This window comes from Prionailurus bengalensis, chromosome A1, assembly GCF_016509475.1.
Source record: "Prionailurus bengalensis isolate Pbe53 chromosome A1, Fcat_Pben_1.1_paternal_pri, whole genome shotgun sequence".
Lineage (NCBI taxonomy): Eukaryota > Metazoa > Chordata > Mammalia > Carnivora > Felidae > Prionailurus > Prionailurus bengalensis.
The window spans coordinates 205,357,766-205,369,790 of NC_057343.1; positions in this window are offsets into that span (position 1 = coordinate 205,357,766).

The following is a 12,025-nucleotide window of genomic DNA, read 5'->3' on the forward strand; positions in this document are numbered from 1 at the left end:
GGCTCTGGGCTGGCAACACGGAGCCTGCTTAGGATTCTCTATCTCTGTCTCTCTCCACCCCACCCCCAACTTGCACTGTCTCTGTCTCTCTCAAAATAAATAAACTTTAAAATGCTGTTCCTTCCTTATGTACCTAACCATCTCTTATTTATCTTCTAGAACACTTCTCTGCAAAAGCTACCCAGAATTCCCTACTCAAACCCAGGCAACAATCATTCTCTTCTATGAGCTACCTCCATAACTTGCAAATCATTTAATTTTTGCAATGCCACCAAATTATAATTTTATTATTCTTCTATGCATCCCATACTTCACTGCAAGGGACCATGCTACATGCTTCTGCTAATTGGCACAGCACACGGCACACAATAAATAATAGGCTTGTCATCGCCACTTGATCATATATTTTATAGATAGGAAACCCAACCAAATCAATGGTGGAAGGAACAGAAATAAAAACATTTCAAGTGTAAGCAATTTCTAATATCACCTTGTAACTTAGAAAATGTCATTAGTGCTACCATTAACTGTTTTTTTTTAACGTTTATTCATTTTTGAGAGAGAGAGAGGGGGACGGGCAGAGAGAGAGGGAGACACAGAATCTGAAGCAGCCTCCAGGCTCTGAATTATCAGCACAGAGCCTGATGTGGGGCTAGAACCCACAGACTGTGAGATTGTGACCTGAGCTGAAGTCAGATGCTTAACCGACTGAGCCACACAGGTGTCCCATACCATTAACTCTTTTTGTGGTTTCTTCCAGTTTGAATTCCAACTCCTTACTCCACATCCCTTCTAAAAATCTCATGCCGATGATCTCTGATTCTTCCTTTCTTTGACATCCACTCCCTCCACTTGGGATCTAAAAGAACTAGCAAAATTTGGGTTTCACCCATCTTGTAAATGCTCCCTTGGTCTCTCTTCTCAGAGGCTTTTCCACCTCATCTCCCCCAGGCTGAGCAGTGGCCAATTCACTTCCTCTCACCCTCTATTCCCCCTGGATAAATGCTCTAATCCCCCAGATTCTTGTATAATAGGAACACCTATTATGCAAAGGTCTGCCCAATTGCCCATGTTGTCCCTTGCAGTCTAATTTCATTCTCACGTGGTGGCATGAAAATATTAAATAATGGCACTTTTGAATGTATTTGTTATCTTCTTTGTTCCATTTTGCTCAACTTCCTTTATTTCCATGGGGGGCAAGAAAATATTCCAGAGGAGCAGAAAGCTTATGCATAAAATAGGAATCATGACATTTATTGAAATGACCATGCACTTGTAATTTAAGAAAAAAAAACACAGTTAATTGGCAGAAGATACAGTTCTTGTTCCATCTGCCACAGTGTAATTAGGGGAACATTGTGATGTTTTGTGCTCCAGTTTCCCCAGCGAAAATTACAATTAATAACATACACAGAAATCGTTATTTTTTAAAAAATATATTTCATCAGTACAAAAGAACTAGATGGGTTATAAATGCTAACCTGTGTTCTTCAAAAAGATGATAATTATCACAGAGCTATTTTTGACCTATCTTTGTTTCAGATGTGCTCCAACTGTGAATGAGTGGTTCAACTTTTAGCTATAGATTTAGTACCAAAGTACTGCTCATAAAATAATAGAGATTAGATGATAGAGCACTTTAAATTCCTCATGGGGCAGAGGAACATATGAAAAACCTTCCTCCAAACAACTCAATGTCTAAATTTTTAAAAATAAGGTCTCTGAAGCTCACATTCAGTTAGTCTCGTGAGAATAATTAAATGGCTCCTCAGAATTTCTTTGCTTGAAGTATTTGAATCAATTCATTTTAAACTACTTAAATAGAGCACCTACTACTTTCTTTGTGAAAATAAAATTAATATTCTTTCCTCATTCAAAGGCTACAAGTTGCACACCAAATATGAATCATAGTAGGAGAAAGTTGCCAAAATATGTTGAGATGATCATATCCTCCACGCTTGTGTATTTCTTCCCTCCATTCCATATTGCTTTAAACATTCTTATAACCTCTTTTATTTCATTTATACCAAAGAGGAAATTACAGAATGTCAATGTGTAAAGATATTAGTAACCAAGACTGGGTAGGAGGAATAACACTTCAGAGGATGCCAGACTGGATGGATGAAGACCAAGGACCCAACCCACTCCATTCAAACATCATTGTAACTCACCTTGCTCTCCACCCCACTTTGCCTCTGAATGAAGATGTGCCCCCAGGAGTAGAAGGAGACAGAAACACCCTGAATTAAGGTCAAGTTTCCATCATCAAGGAAAATGGGAGTTTAATAAAGGAATTCAGGGGGCACCTGGGTGGCTCAGTTGGTTAAGCATGCTACTTTGACTCAGGTCATGATCTCATGATTAGTGAGTTCAAGCCCCATGTCAGACTCTGTGCTGAAAGCTCAGAGCCTGGAGCCTTCCCCTGACTCTGTGTCTCCCTCTCTCTCTGCCCCTCCCCTGCTTGTGCTCTTCCTGTCTGTCTGTCTGTCTCTCTCTCTTAAAAAAAATAAACAGGATGGGCCAAGATGGTGGAACAGCATGGAAATTGTTTTTTGCATCTCTCCTCCCTGAAATGAAGCCAGATCAACACTAAACCATCTTGCACACCTAGAAAACTGTTTTGAGGATCAACACAACAATCTATACAACCTGAAACACAGAACTCAGGAGGTACATGGTGTGGAGAGATGAACTGAGGTAGAGAGAAGCCATGGGGGGGGGGGGGGGGCAAGAGCTGTTTTTGCTTGTGGAGAGAGGATGGAAATGGTGGGGGGCGGGTAGAGTACAGATAGCATACCCCCACTCGAAAGCATCTGGAGAGAAAAGAAAGAATACACGAGAGACTGAACAAAAAAGGGAGAAAGGAGAAAGGAGAGGGTTTAAATTCCATTAAGACTCCATAAACAGGGAAGCATAGAGTCTGAAATGCCAAAGCTCAATACCTGGTGGTGCTCTGGTGGGAAGGGCGAATCCTTAGGAACAGAGAGCAAGGTCTGAGGGGTCCTCGGGTCACACACTAGAGGCAGTTCCCCTGCTGGGAGGACATCTGGTAGAGGCTGTGCAGCCACCCCACAGGCAAAGGTCCCAGCAGACCCTGGCAAACAACCACACTCACTGGTACTGGAACAAGGACGTTAAGTGGGAAGCCTGGTGACAGATGGGTGTTGTGATTTTTCCATGATCCCTTGTTGCTGCTGCTACATGATCATGTGAGATTTTTCTGGGGTGGGCTGGCACCCACCCACAGTCTCAGGGAATCGGCAGCAGTGCAGTCTCCCGAACATCCCTGGGGTAGCTGGCACCAGGCAATTGCTTGGTGAGACCCTCACCCAGAGGGTCAGAACAGGCCAAAGCCCCAATCTCTCAGAAGCAAAGGGTTGGGAAACACAGCCGCATCTGAGATAAAACTCAGGAGGGAGGTGTCGCCTGGCAGCCTGACGGCTTGTTTACAGTGTAAAAGCAAGGAGTGGACATAAGCCAGAGACAAAGGTGGGGTGCTTGATGGTCTGGCTGGGAAAGCATAGAGTTCTGGTACTAGGGATTGGGTAGCTGGGTGACGCTATTTTCACCCCTCCCGTGCATGTGCATACATACCTATAAGCGCCGCAACAATCCACCCCCAGCAAGCTAAGCAGCTCCATCTAGTGGAGAATAGAGCCATTACACTAAGCCCCATCCAACTGGGCCAACTGTGCACTTTAGGAACACCACAAGTCATTCCATCTGCTTAGTTTACTGACTCTAACGTGCTTCGTAGTTTGACTTCTAGGAGAAACCGATGTAATTTCAATCATATTTCAGTCTGTTCACAGGTCCATCTATTCGATTTTTTTTCTTTTCTTATTCTTGAATACAGAAAGAGAAAAAAATTATATTTATTTTCCATTTTTATTAAAAATATTTTTAATTTTTCCCACTGTTTTTTATTTTGTAAATTTTTAAAATTCATTTCACTTCCATCATTTCATTCTTTTCTATTCTATTATATTCATGTTTTCAAATTTTCAAACGTTTTCCTTTTTTCTCTTTTCTTATCTTTCCCTTTTTTCTCTAATCTATCAAGCTCCTTTCAACAACCAGACCAAAACACACCTAGGATCTAGCATCCTTTATTTTATTTTTTTGTGTTGTTTTTAATTTTTTAATTTTTCTTTTTTTTACTTTACTAATTCCTTTTCTTCCTTCAAAATGATGAAATGAAGGAATTCACCCCAAAAGAAAGAACAGGAAGAAATTACAGCCAGGGAATTAATCACCACAGATACAGCAAGACGCCTAAACCAAAATTTAGAATCACGATAATAAGAATACTGGCATTGAAAATAGGTTAGAAATCCTTTCTGCAGAGATAAAAGAAGTCAAAGCTAGTCAGGATGAAATAAAAAATGCTATAACTGAGCTGCAATCTTAAATGGATGTCATGGCAGCAAGGATGGAAGAGGCAGAGCAGCAAATCAGAGATAAAGAGGACAAACTTATGGAGAACAATGAGGCAGAAAAAAAGAGGGAGACTAAGGCAAAAGAGCATGATTTAAGAATTAGAGAACTCAGTGACTCATTGAAAAGGAATAACATCAGAATCATAGGGGCCCCAGAAAATGAAGAGAGAGAAAAACGGGTATAAGTTTTATGTGAGCAAATCATAGCAGAAAACTTTCCTACCTGGGGAAAGACACAGACATCAAAATCCAGGAAGCACAGAGGACTCCAATTAGATTCAACAAAAACTGACCATCAACAAGGCATATCATAGTCAAATTCCAAAATACTCAGACAAGGAAAGAATTATGAAAGCAACAAGGGAAAAAAGTCCTTAACTGACAAGGAAAGACAGCTCAGATTCACAGCAGACCTATCCACAGAAACTTGGCAGGCCAGAAAGAAGTGGCAGGATATATTCAATGTGCTGAATCAGAAAAATATGTAGCCAAAAATTCTTTACCAAGCAAGGCTGTCATTCAAAATAGAAGGAGAGATAAAAAGTTTCCCAGACAAACAAAAATTAAAGGAGTTCTTGACCACTTAACCAGCCCAGCAAGAAATTTTAAGGAGAACTCTCTGAGGGGAGAAAAGACAACAAAAATAAAATAAAATAAATAAAACGTATTTTAAAAGACCAAAAGCGGGGCGCCTGGGTGGCGCAGTTGGTTAAGCGTCCGACTTCAGCCAGGTCACGATCTCGTGGTCGGTGAGTTCGAGCCCCGCGTTGGGCTCTGGGCTGATGGCTCAGAGCCTGGAGCCTGTTTCCGATTCTGTGTCTCCCTCTCTCTCTGCCCCTCCCCCGTTCATGCTCTGTCTCTCTCTGTCCCAAAAATAAATAAACATTGAAAAAAAAATTAAAAAAAAAAAAAAAGACCAAAAGCAACAAAGACTAGAAAGGACCAGAGAACACCAACCAGAAACTCCAAATCTACAGGCAACATAATGGCACTAAATTCACATCGTTCAGTACCCACTCTAAATGTCAACGGACTAAGTGCTTCAATCAAAAGATATAGAGTAACAGAATGGAAAAGAAAACAAGATCCATCTATATGCTGTTTACAAGAGACCCACTTTAGACCTAAAGGCAACTTCAGATTGAAAGGAAGGGGATGGAGAATAGTCTATCATGCTAATGGTGGCCAAAAGAAAGCTAGAGTAGCCATACTAATATCAGACAATCTAGACTTTAATGTAAAGACTGTAACAAGAGATGAAGAAGGGCATTATATCATAATTAAGGGGTCTATCCACCAAGAAGATCTAACAATTATACACATTTATGCTCCAAACATGGTAACACCCAAATATATAAATCATTAATCACAAACATAAAGAAACTCATTGACAATAAAACCATAATAGTAGGGAACGTCAAAACCACACTTACAACAATGGACAGATCATCTACACAGAAAATCAAAAAGGAAGGAATGGCTTTGAATGACACACTGTGCCAGACGGACTTAACAGATATATTCAGAACATTTCATCCTAACGCAGTAGAATACACATTCTTCTCAAGTGCACTAGAACATTCTCCAGAATAGATCACATACGGGGACACAAATCAGCCCTCAACAAGTACAAAAAGATCGAGATCATACTGTGCATATTTTCAGATCACAACGCTATGAAATTCTAAATCAACCACAAGAAAAAATGTGGAAAGATAATAAATACTTGGAGACTAAAGACCATCCTACTAAAGACGGATGGGCTAACCAAAAAGTTAAAGAGGACATTAAAAAGTACATGGAAGTCAATGAAAATGATAATACCACAGCCCCAAACCTCTGGCACATAGCAAAGGCAGTCGTAAGAGGGAAGTATATAGCAATCTAGGCCTTCCTAAAGAAGGAAGAAAGGTCTCAGATACACAACCTAAACTTAGACCTTAAGGAGCTGGAAAAAGAACAGCAAATAAAACCCAAAGCCAGCAGAAGACAGGAAATAATAAACATTAGAGCAGAAATCAATGTTATCAAAACAACAACAACAACAACAAAACAAAAAACAAAACAGAACAGATCAATGAAACCAGAAGCTGGTTCTTTCAAAGAATTAACAAAATTGATAAACCACTAGCCAGTTTGATCAAAAAGAAAAAGGAAAGGACCCAAATAAATAAAATCAAGAATGAAAGAGGAGAGATCACAACCAACACAGAAGAACAATAACAAGAGAATATTATAAGCAATTATATGCCAATAAAATGGGCAATCTGAAAGAAATGGACAAATTCCTGAAACAGGAAGAAATAGAAAATTTCAACAGACCCATAACCAGTAAGGAAATCGAATTAGTAATCAACAATCTCCCAAAAAACAAGAGTCCAGGGTCAGATGGCTTTCCAGGGGAATTCTACCAAACATTTAAGGAAGAGTTAACATCTATTCTCTTGAAGCTGTTCCAAAAAATAGAAATGGAAGAAAAACTTCCAAACCCTTTCCATGAAGCCAGCATTACCTTGATTGCAAAACCAAAGACCCCACTAAAAAAGGAGAACTATGGGACAATTTCCCTGATGAACATGGATGCAAAAATCCTTAACATATTAGCCAACCAGATCTAACAATACATTAAAAAAATTATTCACTGCGACCATGTGGGATTTATACCTGGGATGCAAGGCTGGTTCAATATCCACAAAACAATCAATCTGATACATCACATCAATAAAAGAAAGGACAAGAACTACATGATCCTCTCAATAGATGTGGAGAAAACATCTGACAAAATACAGCCACCTTTCTTGATAGAAACCCTAAAGAAAGTAGGGATAGAAGGATCATTCCTCAATATCATAAAAGCCATATATGAAAGACCCACCTCTAATATCACCCTCAATGGGGAAAAACTGAGAGCTTTCCCCTTAAGGTCAAAAACAAGACAGGGATGTCCACTCTATGTTCCAATATTCAACATAGTATTGGAAGTCTTAACCTCAGCAATCATACAACACAAAGGAATAAAAGGCATCAAAATTGGCCAAGAGGAGGTGAAACTTTCACTCTTCACAGATGACATGATACTCTATATGGAAAACCCAAAAGATCCACCAAAAAACTCCTAGAACTGATCCATGAATTCAGCAAACTGGCAGGATATAAAATCAATGCGCAGAAATTGGTTGCATTCCTATACACCAATAATGAAGTGACAGAGAAATCAAGGAATCAATCCCATTTACAGTTGCACCATAAAATACCTAGGAATAAATCTAACCAAAGAGGTGAGAAATCTATACACTGAAAACTATAGAGAGCTTATGAAAGAAACTGAAGAAACAAAAAAATGGAAAAAGATTCCATGTTCCTGGATAGGAAGAACAAATATTGTTAAAATGTCGATACTACCCAAAGCAATCTACATATTCAATGCAACCCCTATCCAAATAACACCAGCATTCTTCACAGAGCTAGCACACACAATCCTAAAATTTGTATGGAACCTGAAGAGACCCCCGAATAGCCAGAGCAATCTTGAAAAAGAAAACCAAAGCTGGAGGCATCACAATCCCAGACTTCAAGCTGTATTACAAAGCTATAATCATCATGACAGTATGGTACTGGCATAAGAACAGACACTCGGATCGATAAAACAGAATAGAGAACCCAGAATTGGACCCACAAATGTATGGCCAACTAATCTTTGACAAAGCAGGAAAGAATATCCAATGGAATAAAGACAGTCTCTTCAGCAAGTGGTACTGGGAAAACTGGACAGTGACATGCAGAAAAATGAACCTGGACCACTTTCTTACACCATACACAAAAATAAACTCAAAATGGATAAAAGACCTAAACATAAGACAGTAAGGGGCACCTGGGTGGCTCAGGCGGTTAAGCATCTGACTTTGGCTCAGGTCATGATCTCGCTGGGTTTGTGAGTTTGAGCCCCATGTCGGGCTCTGTGTTAACAGCTCAGAGCCTGGAGCCTCCTTCACATTCTGTGTCTCCTCCTCTCTCTGCCCCTCCCATGCTCATGCTCTGTCTCTCAACAATAAATAAACGTTAAAATAAATAAATAAATAAATAAATAAATAAACATAAGACAGTAAGCCATCAAAATCCTCAAGGAGAAAGCAGGCAAAAATCTTTTCGATCTTGGCCGCAGCAACTCTTACCCAACACATCTCCAGAGGCAAGGGAAATAAAAGCAAAAATGAACTATTGGGACCTCATCAAAATAAAAAGTTTCTGCACAAAGGAAACAATCAGCAAAACTAAAAGGCAACTGACAGAATGGAAGAAGATATTTGCAAATGACATATCATATAAAGGGGTAGTATCCAAAGTCTATAAAGAACTTATCAAACTCCACACCCAAAAAACAAATAACCCAGTGAAGAAATGGGCAAAAGACATGAATAGACACTTTTCCAAGGAAGACAGCCAGATGGCCAACTGACTGCTTAACCGCACTCAGCATCAGAGAAATACAAATCAAAACCACGATGAGATACCACCTCACATGTGTCAGAATGGCTTACATTAACAACTCAGGCAACAACAGATGTTGGTGAGAATGTGGAGAAAGAGGATCTCTTTTGCACTGCTGGTGAGAATGCAAACTGGTACAGCCACTCTGGAAAACAGTACGGAGTTTCCTCAAAAAATTAAAAAAAGAACTACCCTACAACCCAGCAATTGCACTACTAGGTATCTATCCAAGGGATACAGGTATGCTGTTTCGAAGGGACTCATGCACCCCAATGTTTATAGCAGGACTATCAACAATAGCCAAAGTACGGAAAAAGCCCAAATGTCCATTGATGGATGAATGGATAAAGAAGACATAGTATATATACACAATGGAGTATTACTTGGCAATCAAAAAGAATGAAATCTTGCCATTTGCAACTATGTGGATGGACCTGGAAGGTATTATGCTAAGCAAAATTAGTCAGAAAGACAAAGATCATATGACTTCACTTTTATGAGGAATTTAAGATACAAAACAGATGAACATAAGGGAAGGGAAGCAAAAAATAATATAAAAACAGGGAGGGAGGCAAAACATGAGACTCTTAAATATAGAGAACAAACAGAGGGTTGCTGGAGGGGTTGTGGGGCGATGGGCTAAATGGGTAAGGGGCATTAAGGAATTTACTCCTGAATTCATTGTTGCACTACATGCTAACTAACTTGGATGTAAATTTTAAAATAAACAAATAAAAAGGAAAACAAAACAAAACAAAAACCCCATAACCAACAACTCGTGCTGAGAGCACTTTTTAGTAAATTATGCTGAAGTTAAAAACAATAAAATAAAATAAGAAATAAGAAATTAAAATAAAATGGAAGTCAGTTCAGTTATAGAAAATAAAGTCAGGGGCGCCTGGGTGGCGCAGTCGGTTAAGCGTCCCACTTCGGCCAGGTCACGATCTCGCGGTCCGTGGGTTCGAGCCCGCGTCGGGCTCTGGGCTGATGGCTCAGAGCCTGGAGCCTGTTTCCGATTCTGTGTCTCCCTCTCTCTCTGCCCCTCCCCCGTTCATGCTCTGTCTCTGTCCCAGGAATGGATAAACGTTGAAAAAAAAAAAAGAAAAGAAAGTCATATTTTGGGACGTCTGAGTTTGTGGCCTGGGAGATGAAAATTCATAGCAAAAAGCTTTGGCCAGACTGGTTGTCAGGTAGGCAGTTGTTGGAGGTCCAAGTAGGCATGGACGTGCAGTAGGTATGATTCTGGAAAGCATAACATAGAAAGCATTTTGGAAAATCTGCTCCAAAGTCTCCTTTATTCTTCTCCTAAGTAAGAAGTGACCCCAGGACTTAAACTTTTGTGTATGCGGCAAATGGCAGCAGCTGCTGGGAGAAAGGGTAGGACAAATCACTACTGGATAACCAGCAACTTTAGTCATGTAAAAACAGCTGTCGCTTGTTTCTTCTACAAGGTTCACATTTCTTCATATCATTTTGTCAGTGGTTGGTATCTTCTTGCTGAAATCTCAATTGGGTTTTTTTAAAAATATACTTAAACAGTTTAGAAAGATATGGTTCCTCCCTTTCCTGAGTGCCATCTTTCCTTTAGCTATTTTTGTTTAAGAAACATCAACAGAGTGGTTAAGTGGACCCAGTTAAGTGGAACCTCGCCAGATCTAGGTTGCCATTTTCTATTGTAGAAGGCACTGAAAACCCACAGGATGTGGACAGGATGTTGCCTAGCACAAAATGAGTACTCGTTAACTAGTAGCTACTGTTACTATTACCAGCTGAGATACTAAATTGACTAAGGCGACAAAGTCTGTCTATCTGGAATTAAAAAAAAAAAAAAGTTAAGATAAGCTTCTAGATAATGAATCCTAAACATAAATCCATGTGGGACACACACAAAAATGCACTCCCCTCCCTCCGTCCAAGCTGCATACTAATATACTTATTAATAAAATGCCTTTATATTTAATTTAGCAAAAGGTGAAACATTCCAGGAATGTATGCATGACCAAAAGTGAATGAATGTTTTCATTAGAGAAAACAGTAACCCTTCTCCTGGCAATGCCATCATCCAACTACTTGTCCTGTGTTCATCATTAAAATCCAACCATTGGTGCTTACACAGACCGTATTCTGGGTGAGATGCATTACAGCAAGGACCAAATCCAGTACAAGTACTCTAAAGTTCTTACATATAGAGTTAAGATTTTCATAAGATTTCCTATTATAGTCTTCGAATGCTCTATTGGTCTCATTTACAACCATGATTCTAATCTTTATGTGACCATGTTTCCAAGTTACTATAATTATACCCAACACTAATGAAGCAGTGATCCCCAATCAGACACAAGGGTGTGGACCTAAAGCATGTCCTGTCCAAGCTTCCATGCTCATACATACCCCAATGGGACAAAACCACAGAGCTGGCTATAATTTGCAAGAACAAAATTTTCCATGAATCAGTAGAAGCCCGAAAGTTTTAAAGGCACTTTTCTAGAGGGAGTGATTTCTGAAGCAAACTGTTCCAGTAAACTCGGAGAGTAGTGACAAAACATTCAAAAATAAAGCCATGTGGGGCACTCAGGTGGCTTAGTTGTTTAAGTGTCAGACTTCCTCTCAGGTCACAATCTCACAGTTCGTGAGTTCAAGCCCCCGGTTGGGCTCTGTGCTGACACCTCAGAGCCTGGAGCCTGCTTCAGATTCTGTGTCTCCCTCTCCCTCTGCCCCTACCGCACTTATGCTCAATCTCTGTCTCTCAAAAATGAATAAACATTAAAGGAAAAAAAGATTACAAATAAAGCCATGACATTCTGTTTCATCCGTCTGGGGAAAAAGCTATCTCCCTACTGACACAACACAAGGTGGTTAGTCACACTTTATCCTATTTCTCTATAGACGTTTAAATGTGACATTTCAGTTCAAACCAGTGTTTATGTATGTGTAGCAGAGAACTAGAATCACAAGGTCTGGATAGAATTAACCAGGCACAGACCCTGCCACATTAGTGTAAGCCCTGTACTCTTGTGGAAAGTGCATTCCCCAAATGGGAGAAAGAAGGGGCAAAGGCAAGGCTGGCTGATAGCAACTCACTGGCTTTTGGAAAATCA